This window comes from Mauremys mutica, chromosome 4 (genome assembly GCF_020497125.1).
Source record: "Mauremys mutica isolate MM-2020 ecotype Southern chromosome 4, ASM2049712v1, whole genome shotgun sequence".
In the NCBI taxonomy this organism is placed as follows: Eukaryota; Metazoa; Chordata; order Testudines; family Geoemydidae; genus Mauremys; species Mauremys mutica.
Genome location: NC_059075.1, coordinates 45,695,091 through 45,720,981, shown reverse-complemented (window position 1 = coordinate 45,720,981; position 25,891 = coordinate 45,695,091). Strand labels below are relative to the sequence as shown.

At 38.8% G+C, this 25,891-nt stretch overlaps 1 long non-coding RNA gene across 1 annotated transcript; it reads right to left on the bottom strand.

Annotated features, from left to right (window-relative positions):
* Nucleotides 1-3,335: 3,335 nt before the first annotated feature.
* On the bottom strand, nt 3,336-23,377 carry LOC123370010. The gene is made up of 3 exons (XR_006579241.1): nt 22,118-23,377; nt 20,365-20,437; nt 3,336-3,446 (listed from the first exon to the last, which is right to left on the bottom strand). It is a non-coding gene; the product is annotated as an uncharacterized LOC123370010 (long non-coding RNA).
* Nucleotides 23,378-25,891: the final 2,514 nt, after the last annotated feature.

Genomic DNA, 25,891 nt, shown 5'->3' with positions numbered 1-25,891 from the left:
ACACTCCTCTAGGTGAGAGAGGAAAGCACCCTCACGGTTGTAATTTACACAGACTGCGGTGTACACATTGCCCTCGCATGGGAGGGCTTGAGGGTGCTTTAAAGGAAAACTACTGTAAACATCTCACAATAAAATGAAACCTACAAGAACATAGGAGAACGAAAACACCAAAAATTGTTTTATTGCTTATACCTGTAATCTTAGAAACAAACAGAACCCTCCATCAGTGTTCAGATTTGAACTTGCCTTTCAGTGATTTCACGTACCCACATCTATACATGGAAATTCAGGAGAACAACCATTTTTATTGGGGGGAGGGGGAGAAAATAACCTTGTTGCCCTGTAAATTTTAGATTTCTAATTTCCAGTTGGTAATAAATGTATGTTAATGGGTTGGCCCTTTAAAAGTATATTTTTAAGAAGTTTTAAAGTATCCTTTAAGTGCCTTTTAAAAAGTAACATCTTCCATAACAACTGCCTTGCGGGAGAGTCCTTTGTACTTTAATTGGTGTATACAGTCGTCTTGTAGCTGTGTTGGTCTCAGGATATTAGAGACAAGGTGGGTGAGGTAATATCGTTTATTGGACCAACTTCTGTTGGTGGGAGAGACATGCTGTGTAGCCCCTAAGCTTGTCTCTCTCACCAACAGAAGTTGGTCCAATAAGAGATACTACCTCACCCACCTTGTATCTCCGTGTAACTTAAAATTATGTCCTGTTATTTTATAGCACTATCAAGGCAATGCTCCATTTAGCCTTTCAATAGAAAATAGTGTTGAAGGGCGCTCACATAATCAAATCATTTTAAGAGATGAACTATCCTGTAAATAGCATGTGACAGGACGTATATAAGAAATTAAACCAGATCGAGGAAAAGCGTTTCAATAAATTAAAGCGTGAAATCCACGCCCACGTTGTTTTAGCAGTTGAATTTCTTATATTAAAAATAGTGTAAATCTAATGGGTTAATTTTGAATTCAAATGCTGATTGCACCCCCTAAAAATGTGTCCTACGTGTATCCCCTCTGTATAGGAAGAAAGTAAAATTCAACTAAAGAGGTGGCATGAAATCTGAAGAAGTTTGCGGCTTAAAATAACAAGTGGATCGATAATGATAATGACAATGAACTAGACTATGTTTCCCCTTTAAATGTACAGAGGTTCTTGTGCCATGACAAATAGAATCGTATGTGTATGCCCCTTTTGCTGTAATGACCCAGTCGGGAAATCTCCTAAAGTCAGTGGCTCTCGTTAGCTCTCCCGAGAGGTGCAAGCTGTCGATTCCATCGCTTTCATTTTGTAAACGTTGAAATGTTAATGTGCTTCGGTGGCACATGCAGCTGCTACATTAGAAACCAAGTTCCCTTCTTCAGTCCAAAGTCCTTCTTTTGGGGGGGTGCAGAGGGAAGTGTAAAAACTCCCCAGAAATGCAATCTTTCTACGGGGAGGGAAAAGTGCCTGATGCCTTTTGTAAAAGAGCTGTGACACTCAACTGCCCTTGTCACTGAATTCTAGTTCGAAAGTACTAAGCTTTGAAACAATGACGAGGTTCATTAAATCTACCTTAATTACCCACTCACCCCATTTTACACCCCAATAATTATTGAGAATTTCTAACTCACTTTCAAAACTTAGTCTTTATGAGTCCTATAAGGCTGACTGGGTTTCATGACACTCTTGTTCTTAAGGCATCTATTATATTTAATATTTTATATAGAAAGATAAAGGGATCATTTTAACTGCTAACTGACATAGGTAAAATTACTGCTTTTATTAGTAAGATTTTAAAATAGCAACAATAATTAAGTTTTACAGAAATCAATTTTTTATAATTTTGATGGATAATATTGATTGTTTTAAGCATTTTTTTCCATTTTTATCTATTTAAATGTTCACAGTTGCACAAAATTATGGGTTTTAAACTTTTTTTCTCTATTTAAATGTTCACAGTTGTGGGAAATTATGGGAGGTCAGAGAATAATTACTTCATGATAGTAGATGTTGAGATTCAAACTATTAAAGCTCTATAACCACTAAACAACAAATTGTCAACATCCATTTCAAAATATACAAAGGAAATATCCTTAAATCAAACTGTAATAAGTTCTAAAGCAGCATTTTTCTTACTTTGCTTATGTGTAAATGTCAATTATTTCCTATGGAAACATTTTTTTTCACTGGTTCCTGTGTGTATTGTTTACCAATAAAAATCTAATCCTTCCGAGCCTAGCAGTAATGTTTTATTGGATTAGGTATGCGTCTTGAGCATGACAAATACATTGATTGTGAAGGTTTAAGTAGTATTTAATTGTTGGGCTCCAGCCTAGCTAGTTCATTCAGATCATTCCGATTTTAAAATAGGACATAAATACAGGGGAAAATATACAGGTTATGTAACCAATATGGATTTCAACTTTGACCTGAATAGCCATCACAACACTAACTCCAAAATGTGTATGTCCATGGCTGTTTAGGATAGACAGACAGTATTTTCCCCTGTCAACCTAATGATCCAGATCTTTGGCTGCAGGCAAGGTGGTTCTGCAGCTCAGAAGGCTTTAAAACAAGCTTTGCAATCCCTCAGTCCTGGGCTAGCTGTGTGCTGGGTCATCTCTAATGGCTGCTTTAATTTGCACCAGCTGTTAATTTCCTCCAGGGTGATGGAAGCCCTGGTCACATTCTTTTCCCCAGCCTGGTCCCCTACATTAGCAATTGGGCTGATGCTGTCATATGAAGTATTATGCATATGAAGTACATCCCCCGACAGTGTGGTGATAATCTCATGTTCAGCTACACCAGTTTTAGGATTGCTTTGTGCCAGTGGTGCAAAGACTATAGTGTACTTCACTACTGAAATCTACAGTATTTAATAAATTGCTTTATAGCATTCCAAGTGCACATCATCTTGGAATCAAAATCCTCAACAGAATATAAAACCAAAAAGGGAGTGAGAGAAACATCTAACTGCTGTTATATCCATTTTGCTAATATCACACATCTGTAATGTAAAATGTTAATGCAATATTATTTAAAATATCTTTCTAAATGTATTCTTTTTATTTGTTTTTGTTTATGAAATCAAAATCTGCAGGGTATGTGCTTAATCCCTATGCTGCTCTTTTTAACTGAAACTGGGGTTGGTTATGCTACCAAATCCAGGTCCAAAAATACAGGGTCATTGATTTTTAAGCGAGCTCCCTATTGAGCCCTGTGGCATGGAAGGAGACTGAAGGGAATGGTATACCACATAAGTAAAGGAATAACTTTTTTTTTCTAAAAAGCATGGTTGCCAGGTAGTATACTAAAAATGCCCATTTTTGATATATGATGTTTCACCTTTTGAGGCTTCAGCTTCAGAAGCATTGGGGATCTGAAGAGCTACCCTCATAACTTCCATGGAGGTCAGTGGGAGTTCCTCAAGGGTGGTGATGGCTTGTAGATCTAGATCTGAGCATATTTGGGAGAATGACAGAATACAGCAGATCAACAGAATGAGCATATATCCCACAAAAATATCTCACTTGCATCCCCTTTCAGATGTGTGGATGGATCCAGGGCTTGAAACTGAATTGGTTAGTGCTGGTATACCATACTAACAACTTTTGGCAGGAAGATAGATCAGTTACAACTCTGTGAAATGTACAGCTCATAAATACTAGAAATCATCCTCCCCTGTGTCTGAATTTTTCTCACCAACATGGTGTTCTGCTCAAATTTTTATTTTTGTATTTGTGAAACTTTCTTTGCAGGTAGAAACACAGTTTCATGTATTATATCTGGATGTCAGTGAAAAGCTGAAGAAGTTTTCCATTAAGGATGTTGAGTTTTGCACTGGATTGGTTTTTTACTGGAAATCCCACAATATGTGTTTTCTTAGTGACCCCTGTAAATTTAGTCTGAAAAACTTCTAAATCTGGGTCTGCTAGACTTTGCCTAAAGTGACTTAATAACTTTTGCATTCTTATCATTCCCCAGTTAGCAGGAACTATATAAGTTGGTTATTTTTTCTCATATGTGCCCTCTATTAATTTTATAAGGGAAATGAGAGGCCTAACATCTATATTTTAGTATACCTGGCAAAGAGAAACAACAGGCTGATTCCATGGGAGAGAAACTCTCACTTTAACGTCTTGGTTTCTCTTACAGTACAGATGAAGCATTTGTATAGTTTTGGAACCCGCAGCAGTGAGCAGTAGGGTGATTAATGATACAAGTCATTTTCATGCTTCCCCTAAAAAGTTAGCATGACTAGTATTTCATGCTGCATTGGAAAGCCCAGCATGGTCAAATTGCCATTCAGCAGTGAAAATGCTAATGTAAACTAGTGGTTATATTCAGAAGAACTTAGTGTACCATCTTCATACTGTTAAGCAGCATAGTTTTAATTAATACTTATTTTAATAGACAAATCCTCATACCATCTGATTTGCAGTCCCATGTACCAGCAGTCATATGCCGGTCACAATATAAATAGTTTATATCATATTACTGACTGAGGATTATCCAAAGTATTGGTGTGAAATGCCTGGGCACTTCTGTAATGCTGAGCCACATGAAGAACAAATATGTTTTTCAATATAAAGAACATTTCAAAATATGTTCGTGCACTCGTGATCAAAGAGGGGATGTGCTGGTATGATTGTCCCCCTCTGTTGTATTCCCCTTTTTCCATGTGAAGATAGAGGGCTTTGGAGTGCTGATGACAGCTGTACCTCTACACTGGCAGGTGCAAAGTCATATGTTTTTCTCTACTAAGGCAGTGCCAGGGATTTTCAGAGCAGTGCACACCACAGTGAGGCATACTTTGGCCACATGGGAAGATAAGACTGCTCACTTCATCACAATGGTCAGGCTACTGTATACTTGTATGTGAGCGGCAAGTGGGTCAGCTTTGGCAGGAGCAGCAATACCTGGCTACATGCCATGCTGTGTATGTACAGCTTCATACTGCCATTAAATCTTCTGAACAAGCTGTAAACAGACATAATAGAGGCAGGCATAGCATATTTGGTGACTAGGCATCCTCTCCTCCCAGGCCTGTGATATCAGATGATGGTGCCTGTGGGCCTGATGGGTTTTTCTATGTACTGTGTGTCACACAGCACTTTAGTTATAAAGGGTTTCCTGGGGAGCAAGCAGGGGGAAGGAATTGAGAAGATGGTCGCTGTGGCCGTAAGCTCTGCAGCGTTTTTAGCCAGTTGTGCTCAGCATAGTATTTATTCAGATTGTTCCAGGTGCACATTGAATTCTCTCCTCCACCAGCTGAAGCAAACAGTGGTGAGATGGTGGAATTCCACTCTGCTGCATGTGCTGGAAAGTCTGAATGAGCAGCTCATAACAATTCAAGATTTTGACATCTGGTCCAGTGTGAACCTGCAGCATGGCTCCTAATTGGGAGTCTGTGTGTCTTTTTATAGCCAATTGATGATGCAGCTAAGGTAATGAACTGAGATGCTGACAGCAACCAAATCATACTCTTTATATGCCTTCTAAAGAAAAACCTTCTCTAAGGTCAGTTAATATGACCGGGCAGCTAATCAGGTATTGCTGGCATTGGTGCACAATATGCAGTGGAGTTACACACGTCACTAAAGTATGACATGCACCTCATAACATTTTGTCTACATTCTTGGATCCACGATTTAAAAACAACATGGCCACTTTCTTTCCTGGAAAAGAGAAGAACTTCACTAAATACAAACAAACCTTGATTGACACAGCATCTGGATGCTCCAGTTGGCAACAGCATGTGGAGTAGAGGGATGTCATTAGCAATGCTAAACTTGACAGCAATAGTGCACATGGTAAAAAGTTCATTGGAAACAGGTTGGAGGGCTTCAAAAGCATGAGTAAACCCTAGAGCTTGAGGAATCTGCATGGAATCTTATCGTCAAGACACCTGTTATGTCTGCCACATTAGAATGACTACTTTAATGACAGTTCAAGGGGGATTAAAGCCATAGACTATCACAAGTAGCCATGAATCATCTGAACAATTTGTCTTCAATTATCTATTATATGAATCTCTAAAGAAACTTAACATGCAGTTAGTTACACACAATATTTTTTAAAATAGCTAAAAAAAGAAATAAGAAACATCCAAAAAGGAAATTGAGAGAGTATAAATCAAGGAAAAAGAGAGAAGAAAAAGGTATCAACAATTAAAAAGCATTATATTGTCAACGGAACTTCATCATGTCTATGTTGTTGGTAGCACTGCTTAGTTGAGACTTTCATTGATAAAGTATTTCAATTAACTATAAAGACTTACACAGCTAATCAGTTATAACTGACGTACATTTTGACTAAATACCTATAATTACAGTTGTTTCACACCTGAGTCCCTGTTATTGATGTTGTGTAACAAGCAGTCCTGATTGCTGACATCAGCCCACTTAATGTGCTTGCATTTATGTGATAATCAGATAAAATCAAATAAAGACTTGCTGGTAACTTCATAAAATCCAGTATTGATGTAAATGTATTGACTGAGATGTGTGTGGTTCCAAAGTATTTCATTATTTGTGGTGTCATGTTTTTCTTTTTAACTGTTGAGCACAGCATGAAAATACTCAAGAAGCTTGATCTAGAAGTGTTATATTAAAAAACACCATCACCAAAAGTAACAGTGCACAAGTCTTTTAATGGCAGTCTTAGACTTTACAAGTGATCAAAGAAAGGGGGGCTCATAAGTAAACAAGTATGGAAATGACTATTTATCTAAATATAATACCTCAAAGATATTCTAGGGGCACAGCTTCATAATAAAATGTTTCTAAAGTGTTAAAAAGCAGAGGTAGAAAATATGTGCAAGATAAATAAAGTAACTTGGCTGTGAGACCAACAAGATTTGGATTCAGTTGTAGATTTTCCTCCTTAATTATAAAGGGTAAAAATATCCATTTTTCTGTGTGTTGTAATGTACATTTCCAGATAGCATATGAAATACGGAGGCGATCACTTTTAACAGGAGAACTACGACAAACACATTGATATGCACTAACAGTGACATTCACGCAGGGCACAACATTCTTCACCACTTAAACCTCACAGTATGGATGTACAGTGAGTGTGGGCAGTGGCCACATAGAGGAGTCTCTGTGCACCCTATGTAATAGATTAGAGTGCTCTCTTCCAGCTGTGGTTTGGCTGACCTGGAAGCAGGGGCGGCTCCAGGCCCCAGCACGCCAAGCGCGTGCTTGGGGCGGCATGCCACAGGGGGCGCTCTGCCGGCGCCGTGAGGGCGGCAGGTGGCTCCGGTGGACCTCCCGCAGGCATGCCTGTGGAGGGTCTGCTGGTCCCACGGCTTCGGTGGAGCATCGGTGGACCAGCGGACCCTCCGCAGGCACGTCTGCGGGTTCACCGGAGCCATGGGACCGGCGACCGGCAGAGCACCCCCTGCGGCATGCCGTCGTGCTTGGGGCGGCGAAATGGCTAGAGCCCCCCCTACCTGGAAGGACTACTGGGTCCATGTATACTTGGTGGAGGCTAGCAGCCACTATTTAATTCCATAGGCTTGTGTAGCAGCTACAGGAGAGTAGCGCTGCAACCATCTGGCCTGCCTGCAAGTGGCAGTTAAATTGCATCCCTTCAAGCTTCGTGTTGTCCCTTGCATGAATCCCACCTACTTTGGCTGTGTGCAGGAGGTCAGGATTTTCTCATATTGCCAGCTTTTGTGATTTTATCATGAGTCTCACAATGTTTATTGGGGGGGTGGAAGGGTTTAAACCCCAGCTGCTGGGATCACATGAGACTATCCGCTTAAATTTCTAACCCTCATGATTACAGAGAAAAGTTTGCAAATGTGAACCCTAGAAATGCAACACCAGAAGACACATAAAAAGAACACCACATTCATTATTTTGTAAATGTTCATGATTTTAAAGCCAATTTTGTGATTTTGGGGGGCCTAACTCACGATTTTTGAATGCTTTGTGTTGGCAATATGGTTAACTGCACTTATTGGCTAATGATGTAGGGTCAACATGGTGTCTATGTAGCTGCTAGGTTAAAGATAGCTATGATTCAGTCTGGCAGGGAAAAGGGAGAAGATGCCTCATTTGAAGCCGATGCCAGTGGGCCACATGCTATATTTGTTCCAAGCACACAAAACTTCCTTTGAAATTAGGAGAGAGTTTTATGTATTTAAAAACAAAGAGCACAAATTTGACTTATTATCCAGTGCATGTTTATCAGATCTATGCTCACATAGGGCGAAATTCACCCCTGTGCAGAGGGCCAACACAAAGACTATGCACCACTTAAATCACACTTACGCCCTATTTTGAGGTCTTAGGTGAGATTTAAGTGGTATATAGGTCTTACACTGCCTCTGTGCACGGTCGTGAATGTCACCCACTCTAAGATGAAGTCACCTTCCCTGTGGAAGAAATGGGGTGATGAGCCTATGATTTAAATTACTAATCAGCCAAGTAGATAAATGGATAGAGAAAAGCTTTAAGGATTATTTATAAATATAAAGGTCTTAATTGTAGCATTTAGTCCACAAGTCCTTGAGAAGGGGCTTGGCAGTTGCACTGAATCAGTGGGAGTTCCTGAGACACTGTAGCTCCTGGAGCCCCAAGGAAGCACAGCTACCCATGTGGGGCTAGCTCTTCTGGTCTTGGGGAGACTACAGCTACATTCCTTTCCCAGCCCTCTATCTCTTCCCCTCTCTGACAGTCTAGCAGTGGTGGCCAAGCTAGATCCAAGTAGCCCTTGTGCTCAGGGAAACATGAGGATTGGGATTATCTTTGATCCCTGCTCAGGGCCAAAAGTGGAGAGACTCCCTGTACCTTGTCTCTCCTCTTGCTGCAGATGAAGTCAAGCCCCAAATATGCAGTCACTGATCTTAACATTATTTTAGTAAACAGAACTTCAGATGCAAGCTAGGAAATCCAACAGTTTTTAAAAGCAGTTTTTAAAGGCAGTCCTGGAATCCCAGACCATAAACAATATATGGTTTCCTTCTCAGTGCCTATGTCCTCTCTCTTATTGCTTTTGTGTCATATTTTTGAAATACAAATATCAATACACCAGTGTAGCGAGCTACTCTGATAGAGAAATGTACTTGACTCCCTACAGTCATTACAATTGGAGGGGAATCTGATTAGGATGCTTTACTTAATTAAGTGATATCATCTAAAGAGAGTTCTACCCACCATTTTCTGTTTAACTACACTATAAAAATAACAACAGATGAGAATCATTTGGTTATTTTATTTTCCTGATTTCAATGTAATTCCTCATTCATATTTTATGGAATAAAATTCCATCTGAATGAAAGAATTATGGTCAGTTTCCTACTACTGCTAATTATACACTATTATGTACTGGATGTATTTAGGGCCCATTTCTACTCCCCTTGAATTCAAAGGCAGTAATATTGGGCTTTAATTATATAACTAAGGGCCAAATTGTGCCTTCCTCCAACCAAGATTCACACACAGAGTGGATCCTTTAAGCACCAAGGTTGGGAATCATCCATCACCTCATTACAGAACCTACAGAGAGTCCTCCGTAGAGTTGAGGATCCACATATGGGGCAGGGAACATCATCCCCGCAATCAGTCAAATACTGCATAGAGGCACTTCTCTGCAGATAACCTTTGTTGTCCAGCAGATTCCCTAAGATCCATGCTGAACCCCTTGTACATTCTGTGTGTGTGGAGGAGGGGGTGAAACTATCATTCCATAGGGCAATCTGGGGAAAACACCACAAGATTCTCCCCCTGGCACCATTCTACAGGTTTTTCCATGGTGAGGCCTGGCCTCACATTTGATGAAAATGCTGCTTACCTTAGTGTCACAAGTAGTTCCATTGAAGCCAGTTGGCCAAATAAGCAAAGATTGGCTCATATTTCCATAGACTTTTAACTAAAAATATCAGTTGTTCAAGTAAGGCAAATGTGGCTCTATATTTTAGCAGCCCTCTCTCTTTAGGTCCCCATCATGTTAATACACACATGTGCATGCACTCACATAGAGTTGCATAAGAAATCACACTTGTTTGTTTAGATCCTAATTGTTGTCAAACAGGGACCTAAAAGAGAGGCCTCTTCCCAAAAAGGAAACAATTTGTTATGACAAAACCACTGCTGCACTTTAAGAAAATACCCAAGGTGAGGTATTGCAGTTTGGCCTGAAGGAAGGACTTTGAATTGTGAATTTCAGATAAAAATGTTGGACCTAATCCTGCAGTCTTTACTTAGGCAAAACTCCCATTTACAGTGATAGAAATTTTGCCTAAGTAAAGACTGCTGGATCAGGCCCATGATTACATATGTTTTCTAAATATAATGATTTTATGTCACAATTAAACTCATTCATTTATTGTTTGTTTACGTAATGTTCAAATGCATGTTTTATTCATAGATGCTCAGGAGGAGATTTTTCTCTTGATAATCACATGCAGAATACTTAACAAAAACAATTCTCTTTCTACTTCAGCTTTCCCATTAATATAATGATTTCATATTTCTCATTTATTTCATTCTGACTTGTAGGATTCTGTGTGCCTTATTCCTCCCACCCTGCTGCCTTTTGTGTTTTAATGCCTGCATGCTTAGCCAATAATGGAAAAATAAACTTTCCTGCAACTCGGGCTTTTGTTTCTTGTACTTCAGCTCCTGTATTGTGGCTTCTGTTGTTTTACTAGTTCTATTAAATTAAATAATACGCAAAGGAGGCAAATAGAAGCATAAGGGAAAGAGATTTCACCAACCCATTGACAAATGTTAATAAGCTTTATTAATGTTAATATTTACTATGACATTTAAAATATGGCACTAAATAAATAACACAAGAGATTTGATTCTTCACTCACACCATTGTATTCAGAGCAATTAATCTGAAGTCAATGGTATTACACTGACATAAAACTCATGTAAGCAAGAGGAAAATCAGGCTCAATATAACTGCCAATTCCTCAAGTTCAGTGATTCTCAACCAGGGGTACCTGTACCCCTAGGGATACACAGAAAAGTCCAGAGGGTACATCAACACCTCTAGATATTTGTGTAGTTTTACAACAGGCTATGTAAAAAGCACTAGTGAAGTCAATACAAACTAAAATTTCATACAGACAATGACTTTATTATACTGTTCTATACATTATATATTGAAATGTAAGTACAAGATTTATATTCCAATTGATTTATAATTATATAGTAAAAATGAGAAAGTCAGCAATTTTTCAGTAATACTGTGCTGGGACACTTTTGTATTTTTATGTCTGATTTTGTAAGCAAGTTGTTTTTAAGTGAGGTGAAATTTGCGGTATGCAAGACAAATCAGACTCCTAAAAGGGTTACAGTAGTTCGGAAAAGCTGAAAGCCATTGCTCTAGTCTTTACTTGGGCAAAATGCTGGCGAGAGTCAGCTGTGAGAATTTTGCCTTCCTAAGTATTGCACTCTTTGGTCAACGAGCGTTAGAAAGATTAAATTAAAGAGCAATACTTTCTGTAGAGAAGTGTGCTAGAATGCCGATCATCAGTTTGTGAGTTTGTATACATTTTTCAAAACATTTTTCATTTGAAATTATACATATCTGACCAAATTCTGCTGTCAGTTTTATTGGTATAGCTGAGAAGAAAATTGGCTTGTTAAAAATAGCACACTTCTGCTTAAAAACTGACCATACAATATAGCCTACTGGGCCAGTTTTTTATCTGTTACCTCATCTTAAGAAATGTAATTTGTACTTCTATAACTTTAATTTGTCCATATGAAGATCAGAAATATTTTTTACCCAAAACAGTTTTCTTTCCTATCTAGAGCTCTAAGAAGTAATCGCTACAAAGACAATGTTTGTGACAATTTTAATATTTGTAGTTGGCATTAGAGTGTTGATGTTTATTTATTAAAAATAGTATCAACAATATAATTTGTAGCTAAGTGCTGTTGATAAAAACTGCAGTTAGTATTTTGAATATTTGCATCATTACAAGCAAGTAATATCAATTAATATTTTTTTAATTTAAATATGAACGAGAGGGGCACAATTGTATTACAGTCTGTTGTTACTATCTCATTCAATAATTTTCATCAAGGTATACATTCTATATTAACAGAGCAAGTTATTAAAGAACCGCAGTGTTTCAACCTATTAACTATCATAGTTACTTGTTTGCTTAAATACAAACTGAAGCATTAGAGGGTTAAAGGGCAGCCATTCAAAAATGTACTTTATTCTACTTTTGATTTTTATTGTGTTTTTCCCCCCAAACAAGCAGACTAATGAAACAAGTACCTTGCCTCTTAAAGCAGAAGCCCTTACACTCTCTCTCCCTAATTAATCCCATCCCCAAATTCCATTCACTTTTTGCAATAAAGTTGGCTTCATTCATAATGGTTAGATACATTTACAACTGAAGGGTAGAAATTTTCTTAACATTATTTATTTTATTGTCCCAGAGATGAAGAGCAGTAAACAGCAAGCAGATAATAAAGAATCACTTAGCTTAGACTGAAGAATACACATCAGGTTTTTTAAAACTCAAGAATAAAAAAAGATACTCCCTTTAAGCATTTTTAGCACAAGATTTTTGTCTGATACACCCTGTAATGTTCCGATTAAAAAAAATACATTTTTAAAAAAAATATATGTCTGAGAAGATTGGTAATAGTAAACTGTTGGCAGGCTTTATGTTTTTGCCACAAAATTTGATTGTAATCAATCCTTTAAAGAAGCATTTTTGACAGTTCATTGCCCCAGTGAACTGCAATGTGAAGACATTTGCTGTATCATTTTTTTATTAAAGAACCTGTACAAAATAATAAATGTTGCATACCTGTTTGAAGTATATGATGCAAAGAGTATGAATAATTAAGATAAGCACCTTGTACACTACAGGCTAATGATAAACTCCATCAAAATAAAAATTGTTCATGAAATATGATGCTTCCCACTGAAAAGTAAGTGCCCTTGCCTAAACCTGTAACAAGTAAACTCTTCAATCTCCTCTGGACCAGGACATTGGTTGAATAGCTGAAATAGGAGGAGGGAATCAGATGCTATTTAAAGGCATTAAGCAAAGTGTTAAGTTAGCTCAGGATTCAGTTAATACGGAAATAATTATTATAATGTTGCACTTCATTATTTGTAATGCATTAAATGGAGCATTTTACAGAAGACTTCTCAGAACAGAAAGACAGTTATCTCTTGTTTAGTAATAGAAAAAGTACATTAAAATTACAGATCTTTATTCAAAGCAATAAATGTGATTTGATGATTAAGACTAGATATTAATGCAGAAAATGCTAAACAAACAGGGAATATGAAATACAATGTTCAGTGGTTTTAATCTCTGTTTTTATAGTGATGGTTTCAAATCTCTTTTAACTATTTGATGGAAAGATTAACTGAAAGACCTCCATATTTTGAATGACTAAACTGTATATTTTCTAGTTAATTTCTGCATCAAGAGTGTGGGAAATGTTTATTCTAAAGCTCAGATGGAGCATTGATGTGAGAAATGTTGCAAAGCATCCAGCGCTGACTGGAGCTAATTAACTTCGCTGCTCTAGTGTTGTTCTCATTTTTAAGCAGGAGAACACTACACAATACCTTTTATTTTGCTTTTCAATAGATTTTGCTTAAAAACAGATGAATTCAATATCTGTAGGGGTTTTTGGGTTTAGTTTGGGTGTTTTGAATCTTTTTTTTTCTTTACAAATTTTCTGGAAATTTGTCTGATTTTTTTTTATAGAACATATTACAATTTATGCTTAAACAGAGTGTTAAATCAGTTAAATTAACTATATTGTTGTATCATTTCATAAATATCTTGCACGTTCTACAGTTCATGATTGCATTCCCAAACTACAACTAAATTCGTCTTTAAAAGTTATGCATCAGAGATAATGTGAGAGCGTGCAATAACACCCTCCCCGCATAGATTCGGTGGTGTTAAATTTCTTTCTTCTCCTATATCAAGCTAATCTTGAGTCAGAAATACATACACATCTCCTAAAACACTTGATTCTGTATATAAGTAGATATAGATAAATTCAGGGTGTTAGGAGTTGGAATATTGTAGTGTGGTTTCAATGCTTCAGAGACAGGCAGTTTTTCACTTTTAAATCAGATTGTTTTTAATGTCTGACCTGTGAAATGCATGAAAGTTCATGATTTATTTTTGCCAATGTTACTGAATTTTAAATCACCAGAGAAAGGTGAGTACAATGAATTTTTGGAGTTTGATGTCATAAGATATTTGTATATTGAGTTTAGCTTCTTAAGTGAGAAAGGTAGGAAATTAATCATAGACTCTAAACTCTTTACTCTTTGTGCTGCTTTTTTTCAATCATATTTAATGCTCTTTTTACCTTAGGAACTCACATACATAGAGACAAAGGTGTACATTCTTAAGGAAAAACAACATTAAATAATATGAATAAAAAGCTATTCTTTTTTTTAAACAGATGCATAGAGAAAGGCTCTTTGATATTTATACACCCACTGACCAGCTGCAAATTTAAGCATCAATTTTGGGGTGCCACTTTCCAAGGTTTTATCTGTCTCAGAACAGCAACTTAATTTTTCTACCCTGTTCCTACATTGCCACACATGAAAACTGTTAGAAGCAGAGATGGGGCAAGACATTGAAAACCAGAAACCATAACAACAATGGGACTTTAAAATACAGTAACAGTTCAGCTTCTGTGACATTAAGGGATGACACAGGAGTCTTTCCATTTACATCAATGAGAGTTGCTCACACCTTAAATCCTTCAGCCCTTTTGAGGGCTTATACTGTCATTAATCTGCACACAACACTGTCACTGCCAGTGAGTTCTATACATTGGTGATTATATATGTTCCTCTGGCTTGCTCGCAAACAATGGATGCCTACTACAAAACCTGTCTCCAAATTCCACACACAAGGTAAAACTGCCTGTATGGTGTGCAGCCATTCCAATGTACAACACAAAAATAGTCTTCACCAAGAAGTCACGAAAAAGCTCCAAACTCCAAAATGGAGGCTGTGCACTTATGAATTGTGGGAGGAGTCAGGACAAAGTCAAAGTACTACATATGCTAGCTTGGATAGAACTTGGGTCTCCTTGATCAATCTCCTTCTTCCACCACCATGCCTCTCAGCCAACCGTACATACCCTGCGTCCCTATGAAATCATGCCTCTATAAAATGGAATTAGCGCTGAGGGACCTTTTCAGGCTCAGCATCAGTAGCAGTGTGCTCTCTTTCGTTCTTTCTTTCGTTCTGTTTCCCTGCTTCTGATGCTTTCAGGGCTTTTTAGATCCAAGAGAGGAGGGATAATCTTGTGGTTAAAGCATTGATGGGACTCAGGAGAGCTGGGTTCATTCCCCAGTTCTGCTGTAGATTTCCTGTTAGACCTTAAGAAGTCACTTAATCACTCTGTGATTCAATTCCCCACCTGTAAACTGGAAATAGTAATACTCCTTTTCTCCCACTGGTTGTTATGTTGGGTGGGGATGTTTCTCACTGCGTATGTTCAGTGCCTCTAGGTGTTACTGTTATATGGATAATTTTTACTTAATTTATTTCCCTTCACACATCACATGCAGAACATACTATGGCTGTAAATGTGTCGGTGGGATGTCAAACTCATTCCATGGAGAGGGTAGAATTTCATTTTCAATTAGGATCAGTGGGCCATTGTGTCAGTTTAGGATACATATACCTCTGTGTCCTTAGCAGAATGCCTGCAGAACTCAATGGGAGGTTTGCATGAAGATCAGGGTAGAATATGATGTTAGGTAGTAATTAAACTTTTAGTTCATCATTCTGTAACAAAATGTTCTTACCTTTATGAACACCTTTATTTCTGCCCTTTCATTCCTCTTCCTTCCCCATGCGCCTTTCTCTGTTTCTCTCTCTCTTTTCTATCTCTATGGTTTCCTCAGTTTTTTCCTCTTTTTCTTTTCTGTAGTAACTCCCAATTCCCCGTACCACTCCCCTGATCACTTCCTTCTTGCTTCCTTCCCCTACTCTGTCTGTTAAAATTATCAGTAGCAAAGTATAATGTTGACATAGTGGTGACATCAGGCTTTAGCGTTAATACTGCAATGAAGTTCACGTTTCCTATAGTCATTGATTCAGGCTCTCTGCATAGATTTATACTCATTTCACTTTTAGAAAGTTTGCTTCACATCCATGAGAACTAGAAACAGCCTAATTCTGTAAAATATAAATATAAGATTCTGTACAATCTGTATATGTCTTGTGGATCACATAAATACATCAAGTGAGCCAGATCTGGCTCGCAGGTCACTTGTTTGACACCCTTCTGTTCTCCAAACTAACCAAAGTATCTCCAAACTAACACAAGTCTAGAACTGCTCTGTCTTGAAGTACTTCAAAGCATACCTTTTCCGTTTGAAGTACCTCTTGTGACAGGTTCGGTCACAGAGACTCCCCTCAAGACTGTCACTCGATGAGCTAGTATACCACTCGATGAGCTGGTATACCAATCAGGCAGCACCAGAGGACACCCCCCTCCAGCCCAAAAAAGCAAATAAAGTACAGTACTATGTTAAATGTAAACAACTAAAAAAAAGGAAAAGTTTAAAAAAAAAGATTTGACAAGATAAGGAACCTGTTTCTGTGCTTGTTTCATTTAAATTAAGATGTTTAAAAGCATTTTTCTTCTGCATAGTAAAGTCTAAACTAATTAACCATCAGCAAGACAGGAGACTAAACTAAATTGATTGAGTTTCATACGTCTTTCACTATAAGACATGTTTTCCAGATCTTAAATCAGTCTTGTAGCTCTTTTCTGAGCTTCTTTCATTTTTTCAACATCCTGTATGAAGTGTGGACACCAGAACTGAACACAGTATTCCAGTAATGATCTCATTAAAGCTGTATACAGAGGTAATACCACCTCTCTACTCCTGTTGATACATCCAAGGATCACACTCATCCTCTTAGCTACAGCATTGCATTGGGAGATCATATTCAACTGGTTATCTAACATGACCCCTAATCCTTTTCAATGTCACTGCATTCCAGGATTAGATGTGTCTATTGCATTTCAGTCTAAACAAGCTAGACATTTTTCTCCACTGAACATGGGAAAGCCTTGGAAACCAAACCATATTAAAATATTAACTTATTGTCTTTGTCAATGGGTGCTGAAAGTGGAACCCCAGTATGATTTGTTATAAACATTACTTTCAATTGTACGGTAAAAACATGTTTAAATGACAATACATATTTTAAAAGCCTTTTAGATTCCTTTAGTAAATTTAATATATGTTTTTCTGCTTGACTAGGACAGAGGTGGATTGTACAAGGAACAACAAAACAGAGGGCCTTAAAATAACTGCGATGCTGGTTGTACTTTCAGTGAATAGAGTAAAATACACTGTGTTTTAAAGGTAGAAGGTAGCAAAAAAGAGTTTTAATTGTGTCAAACAGAGGGTGGTTTTGTTCCCAGATAGCAGGTGAAGTACACAGGAAGAAGTTCCTCATACTATGGGAAGATTTCATAGCATCATAGAAGCATAGGACTGGAAGGGACCTCGAGAGGTCATCTAGTCCAGTCCCCTCACTCATGGCAGGACTAAGTATTATCTAGACCATTCCTGAGAGGTGTTTGTCTAACCTGCTCTTAAAAATCTCCAGTGATGGAGATTCCACAACCTCCCTAGGCAATTTATTCCTGTGCTTAACCACCCTGACAGTTAGGAAGTTTTTTCTAATATCCAACCTAAACCTCCTTTGCTGCGATTTAAGCCCATTGCTTCTTGTCCTATCCTCAGTGGTTAAGAAGAACAATTTTTTCTCCCTCCTCTTTGTAACAACCGTTTATGTACTTGAAAACTGTTATGTCCCCTCTCAGTCTTCTCTTCTCAAGACTAAACAAACCCAATTTTTTCAATCTTCCCTCATAGGTCATGTTTTCTAGACCTTTAATCATTTTTGTTGCTCTTCTCTGGACTTGGGTGCATCCTTTGCATTTTTCTATTCCTCCAAGTTATGCATCCACTACCTAGAATACTTGTATAATTCCGATGAAAATGCGACTGATTGAAAATGTATACTGTAGGTTTAGAAGAAGATACCAATTACAGCTGTGAAGGGATTGGTTATGGACTGCTGGACCCTCAGGTGCACCTCAGCACTGCTCATTGTACCTGAGAGGATGGGATAAAGGTGGCTTTCCAGCACCTTTTTTTCCCCTAATCCTTGGGGCTGCTAGGGCCAGTTCAGTCCAGAGCCAATTTAGAGCACTTCCAGGGCAGCTGTAAATTGCACTTGCTTGTAACAACCGCCTAGCACCATTACTGCAGGGAGGATTGCTAAAATAGTGTGTGCTCTGACTATGCCAGCTTTATACCATTCCGGAATTTTCTGTGCTTAGAGCACCTTGAAGTCCCTTTTGTGCCACTGGAGAAGCACAAAGGGAACATGGTATAGTCAGGGTTTTATCACAGAAGATCCAAGCAGAGTGGACTCCACTCTGCCCTTCCAAGAACCATTAAAGTTTGAGGCCCAAATTCTACCTGATTTACAGTCAAGTCAATGAGATTGTCAGGGGATATTTTGTCCTTGAGTGTATGAATAATTTATGGTAATCCCAAAAAGCTAACTCAGGTTTTCCATAACACTGAAAATGAGGCTTGGGGCAATGACTTTTCATTTAAGATTCTCACATACAATCTTATTTTTGTATAATTGCATGGAGGGGGGAAGGTCCCAGTGGCTGGGCTCCAGCCGAAGCCCAAACATGTGCACTGCAACTAAACAGCTCCGTAGCTCGAGCCCTGTGAGCCTGAGTCAGCTAACACAGACCAGCTGCAAATATTTAATTGCAGAGTAGACATGCCCTTACTGTATGCTGCCAATTACCAAAAGTGGGCTGAGAGGGGATATGCACATTGAAGCTGAAGAACTGATTACCACAAGATATCACTGAGGCCATGAACATAGTGGGATTCAAAAAAGGACTCGACATACATATGTCTTCGGGACCAGACTTCAAAGAGAAACTGCTGAGCTTCAGTTCATCTGCAAATTTGACACCATCAGCTCAGGATTAAACAAAGACTATGAATGGCTAGCCAACTACAAAACCAGTTTCTCCTCTCTTGGTTTTCACACCTCAGCTGCTAGAACAGGGCCTCATCCTCCCTGATTGAACTAACCTCATTATCTCTAGCCTGCTTCTTGCTTGCTTATATATACCTGCCCCTGGAAATTTCCACTACATGCATCCGACTAAGTGGGTATTCACCCACGAAAGCTCATGCTCCAAAACGTCTGTTAGTCTATAAGGTGCCACAAGACTCTTTGTTGCTTTTACAGATCCAGACTAACATGGCTACCCCTCAGATACTTGACATACATATGGATAAAGATTTCCCCTCTAGGAAGATCATTCCATAATTGTCAACTCTGGGGTTTCTTGCACCTTCCATTGAAGTAACAGGTACTAACCATTGTCAGAGAGAAGGATACTGGACTATATTGACCACTGGTCTGATCTGACCTTGCATTTTCTGTATGACCTATTCATTAAGCCTAGCCATTGCCCTGGGGATAAATTTTCTTATAAACTTGCCAAGAGGCTTATCTGCACATCTCCATCACTCCCATGCTTCTTCTGCAGCACTATAGTACCAGCATTTTTGTCTTAGGAACCTTTATTTGTAATACCCTGCTGTTCCCTCTGACCTGACATCTGCACTATAGGTTTTGAAGCTGATGTCTTTTACTGTGGCCCATCTTTGAAGCAAGAGCTAGCAGTTTTTTGCAGTTGTCACAAATAGCTAGTCTGGGGAAAGAATGTTCTGAATACTCTTATAGCATCCTAGTATTTCTCCCATCCCTAGGACTAGTGTGAATTCCACCAAAAGTTCTCTTGTACTGACACAGAAACAAATCCAACTGGGATTTATCTTCTAGAATGAGGTGGGCAGAGCTTTCCTGTCTGAAGAAAGGGCAGCCAAAGTGAAATAAGCTGTAGAGGAGATCCAAAGTCTTCAGCACTACTTCAGTGTGTCTGAAGCTGCTTGTCTTTCTGGTATCCTGTCTCAAGGCAAGTACCCTTCTGAAGCCGGCATATGTTTCTGATATAATAGAATCCACTGGACATTGCTCTGCTTGTTATGGTGGCTGTGGTACTCAAACTGACTAAATGAAGCTTCTCTATCTAGTCTCCAGTGGGTTATGTTGACCACAAATACAAATCTCTTTGGTTGTGGCATTCGTACAGCATGCCACACAGTTTAGGAGAAATTATCCTAGCCAGAGTCAAAGCTCCATCCCATCCTTCTATAACTAAAAGCCATATGGAGAGCCCTGTTTACCCCCAGGGGAGTTCTCTTAGGCAAGCCAGTCCTGGTCCAGACAGACAACACAACATGTGTAACCTACCTGAACTAACAAGGGAGAACAAGGAGCCCTTGCCTCCTGTCTGAATCCAGGCTTCTGCACACCTGCCAACATTCTGTAGCAAAAAAGGATAGATTGTAATTGCATATATGTTCATCAATTCAGGCAAAACCCATTAGAAGCATGTGCCTTCCCACTTCTAAAGTTTTATGATAACAAAACCCAGGCATGGAGAGAGATCTGCATGCATTTCCATGAATTTTTCCAGTCTCATTCTTGTCTTTTTCATATTGATATATCCTAAGAGAGTGGGAGAATTGGGGCATGTTAACATTAACCCTAATGTAGTGCTCACTTAAACTAGATTAACGTCAAAAGTAAATGTAGAAATATAAAACCATTTCTACAGCTCTCTGTTGGTGGGCTTAGAACAACATCTTAAGGCTGTACATTGGGAAGTCAAAGATTTTAAAAAAATGTATTTCCATCATTTGTATAGCAAAAGAGTGTGATGCCTCTGAGATGTATGTCTTGTGAGAAAGTTTTGTGCATCTGGATTTAGCTCAGATAAATTATTATAGAAATCAGAGAAGCAGAAGATAGCTTTAAAACACTTTAGTTCCAGGGCTATTGCTTAATACAAACAAATCATTCTCTATTTCATTTGAAATGCCCTGCACTGAGTCTATAAACCCAACGCTAGTAAAAGCAATAGATTGGTCACATTTCACATTAGACAAAAAAGCAGTAGTCTACTGGGAAAAGCAGTAGACTTGGCAGATCTGCTTCTATATCACTAGGCTGAAAGCTATCTTATATCCCTAGGGCCTGTTGCCTCAAAGGAAAGGTAAATCATATTAAGCAGCATGAAGTACTGTCTAGAGTATGGGGTAAAACTTCTCTGAGTGACACAGCAGTGTCTGCCATGAATAGAGCTGTTCACATCCCTGATTAATCCTGAAATTCTACACCTGGTCCTCAGACATTCAGGGTGGGATTTTCAAATACACTTGAGATGGCCTAGCTCTGCCATTGTGAGTTTTGTCATTGACTCCAATGAAAGCAGAGTTAGGCCAAAACTGAGCATTTTTTAAAAATTCCATCCTCACCCTTCTTCAATGGACATATTTTTCATCACATAGTCTTTGGGGTTTTGTACCACGTAACCTCCCTCTCCATTCCAAAGGTAGCAACAACAACAACAAAAATTCTGGTCAGAAAGGACAAGTGTCATGCCTTGTGCATGAAGCCCTGGTGTGCAGATTGTACTTGACTGTCCACGGACAAAAATGTCCACCTTCTGCTCACTAGTTGTCCAAATTAACTTGACTTATTACCCTCCTTACACAATGAAGAGGTAACCCACACATTTCACAGTAGCACTATTGTTCAGCCTTACTGTATTTGAAAAAAATAATGCCTCTCTATGGATGAGGGATTGCTATAAAGAGCAAAATAAATTGTACTGAGCTTGCTTATGTGGGGCCTGATGCATTGCCCTTTAACTCTAATGGACCTTGAACAAGATCCCTGGATAACAGACTTTTTTTTTAATCTGTAATGTTATTTCTCTAATGACATAAGTTTTGTCCACTTTAAACTCCCCTCCCACCACACACACACCTTGTTGTGCTATTGATTTGTGTTTGATGCCCTTCTTGTTTCAACTGTCCCAACTATGCAAAGTATCCTTCTTTGTATTATGTCTCTTGTAAAACTGGGCAAATAATAGGGTAGAAATCTAATATGTTATTTAAAAAATAATGCAAACTTTGTTGGACAATATTGTCATTACCATTATCTAGCTGGCTGTAGTCTCTTGGTTAACACTTGTCCTGCCCCTGGATTTAATCTTGCTGTTATTAATTTGCAATGCCATAAGTTTCAATTTCCCTATGTCACTGTGGAGCTTTTGCTTTGCTATCTTTGCCTTCTCTTCAGCTGTTCCTTTATTTTGCAATCTGTGAATATTCCATCTAAAGTACTATGGCAGCTGCTGGTGAGGCTGGTAAGGGAAGGGGGCTACGGACACTGGAAGATGCTTGGATTCGCACCCCAAGAGATCCCTCCATTCCATTGCTCACTCATGCCTATTAAAGCCTGGCATGAAACTCATTAAGCTGTGGACTGAGCTGCTTTCAGCTAAGAAATATCATTTAGAGGCAAGAGAAATTGTCCGTTCTTTCGAGATCGCACAAAGAGAAGGCATTTCCCTGCATCTTCCACTATTTTAATAAGAACAGTTTTCTTGGCATCAAAATGAGTAGATTCGGGGCACCCCATTTTCAGCAGAGAATACGTTTGGGTCGCACCGTTTTATTTTCCTGTCTGATAGACATTGTGGGGTAAATGATCTACACACACATCATTATCTGAGAAGACTGAAGAGGAGTTTATCCTGCAGAGATATCAGGGTGAGTCAGGGTGAAGCTCCCTCATTAAAGGGAAATTGTGTCTGTGTTTATGAACCACAGAGGAAAAATACAAACGGGGGGTCATTCCAGGTGCAGGAAATAAATGAAAGAATAAATCTATTACAAATAATCCGGCGAGCCTGGCTCCAGATTGTGATTTCTGCGAAGAATGAACAATCGCCAAGGGAATATCACCCTCGCAGGCTTCAAAGCGGCAGAGCTGGAGTTCTCAGCACACACCGGAAAGGACTTTATCAGACCAACAGTGGGAGGCCTTGGAGGCAAAGTTGATGAGCAAGATGTGGGGTCTTTTGCTTTCCCACCATAGGGCTCGGTCCCGCTCTCCTGGGTCAGGAGAGTGATTGCAAATCAATAGTTAGCAGCTTTTCAATCCTATCATCTTGTCCCCAGCGCTGGAGCCCAGGCTGAAATGTCCCGCTCAGCACAGCTTAATGGGTCTCAATACTGCGCACGTTGTTGTCATTTGTTGTAGACTACACTGGGGAACTGACGCGATGGTGTGCAGAACCGGAGCAGTGAAATCGCTGCCTCCCAATTATTCTGGGAAGTTCCAGGTGTGACAGGTTCCTGCCACCATCAAGGGCCAGAGAGGAGGGAAGAGAGTGAGGGAAGTCCATCAAAGCGAGGGAGGGAGCTGGGGGCCGGCTGTGCTGTGCTGGTAATGGGTGTTGGGCCAATTGTGATGCAGGAAACGTGCATTACCGTCAAAGGGCGCTTCAAATCAATCGGAGTTTTACCACTGACTTGAGTGGGAGCAGGATCGGGCCCAAAGCCCCTTTGCTACGGGGCAAATGACACCAACGGAAAACAATCCCAGTGGGTCAAGGGAAGGATCGCAGTATTTAAGAGGAGTAACACATCTTTGGGGGATCCCTTTTGTATTCCGGGTATTAACTGGTAAAGGGTTTCTGAAACGATCTAGACTTGATCAAGAGAATAGGAACCGCTTCAGTTTAAGGGCTATGTTAATGTTAGGAACAGAGGCTATTTAAAAACTATAATTATAATCATGATTATTATTAAAAAGCACCATTCACAGGCTAGCGGTGCAAAAACGGAACCCAAACACAAAGAAATTATCACCCGGGTAAAAGAATACTCCCAAGTGTCATTTTGCAGCAGTCCTCCCCTTCGGACCCACCCACGCGCTTTTTCGAGCTCGAAATATAAAAGAATAGGACAATCACAAACCAGTGCCTCGGTTTGTGGGTCTGGTTTTTAGATAAGTCACAAGAACTATAGTATTTAACCTAATATCTAACTTTAGAAAGGTAAACTGTCCCATCACGTCTCAGGCAATAGCAGTAAACAACCAGGGACACAAATGTGATAGCTTAACAGTATGTTCTGCGTGTCTCTTACAAACCGATCACAAACTCCAGCAATTAATAATTTTAACAAAAACAGATCGTGGACCCAGTCCTGCAATCCGTATGCTGTTTTGCCTCCGTAAGGATAGAAGTATCGGACACGTATATTTGCTCTGAGATTTTCCTTCTTAGGCTTGTACCAGATCCCTTTGGTTATAGTGATATAACGTGCAGAATTGAACTGAAGTTTGAATGCTTGGTTTAGAAATGGTGAAAATACAAAATACATTCCCCCGATGGACCGTACTGTTACTTCGCCTTGTTTTGTTTTGGGGTTTTTTTTCCTGCGTTTTTCTATTAAATTCTGCACACAGAAGTCGACAAGTGGTTTGCAGTGTAAAGAGTCGAATAAAGGAGCAATTATTATCAAATTCAAAGTTTAAAAAAATCTGTAACGCCTTAGAGATATCACTTTTAAAATGCCCCAAAATATTCTGTAGCTTTTTAATTGAAGTAAACAAAGTGCAACAAATCCTAACTCAAATATGATTGCATTGAGATTAGGCTCTAATTGCTTAAGGTTCAGGTGGAATCTGCAGGCTAAAGCCTATAGGACCAATCTGAATTTCACAATCATTCTGTCAAAAGCAAAGAGATGAGAGCCCACACGCTTCCTAACAAGTCATTTTTAACAGTTACAAGCTTCTTACAAAGACCACACAGGGAGTCTAAGAGATGCAAATCTAATCCTTGGTCATTCTACAGGCCTTCAACAAAGATGTGCTAAAGCCTAATAGAAAAGAAATCAGTTCTCTGTCACCAGCTCCTAGTAAAATCTATTAGAGAAAGTACAGATCTTGTATTTACAGCAGTTGCTTTTAAAGGTTAAGGACAAGTACATATAAAAGGTATAAAAATGTTCGTGTGAAATATTTAACAAAACCTATCAATTATCTACTCATTTTATTCCTAAACATGCTTTGATATTTTAGTTTGTATTCATTGGACAAAGGAATTATTATTTTTCATCGATCTTAAATACATTGAATACAAAGGTAGAAAATAAATTTCATATGACAGAGAAATACGGAAGGGGTTTAAAAAGAACATTTTATTTTAAAAAGACATCCAGCTCCAGAGTTCATGGACATTACCACTATAATAGGAATTCATTGCAGTCAAAATACCTGGAGAAAATCATCGCTAAATTGGTATTTTGATTAATACCCGGAATACTATATGAAAAGCGTCATAGGAGTGGATTTTTAAAACAAGTCCAAAGTCGAGCTGAATAAAGCGAATCGGCTGTGTGTGACTGAAAGACGTGTATTAACAACAACATCTTTTTCAATCGCCTTTCACTTGAAAAGTTTTGTTTCTAATTAAATAGATTCTTAGCGCTCTCACTTTCTCTCTTTATAGAATTCTTATCGCCTGACAAATCTTATATTGATTGTAGATGACTTACTATGGCATGTTTTAAACCATGCAAATAAGCTCACACACAGATATAATCACATACTATATGTTTTCATCTTGTTTCCAGAAAATCTGTATCATCATGGAAGGGTTTTTATTTTGTTTGGGTTTTTTGTTTTGTTTTGCTTTGCTTGTTCAGCTTTCTAGCCAGTATTTTAAAAGTTCAGTGTTTTTCTTTTGTAAGACCTTTCTGTATTCCTCCGGCTAACAATGACTCTCAATAAACTATGATTAAATCTAGTATGTAAGTAAATAGGATGTCAGTCCTGCAGTGCATAGGCAACACTTCCTTTAGATTAACGTGGATTTTTGCCTATGCAAGGACTACAGGATGGGGTCTTATAT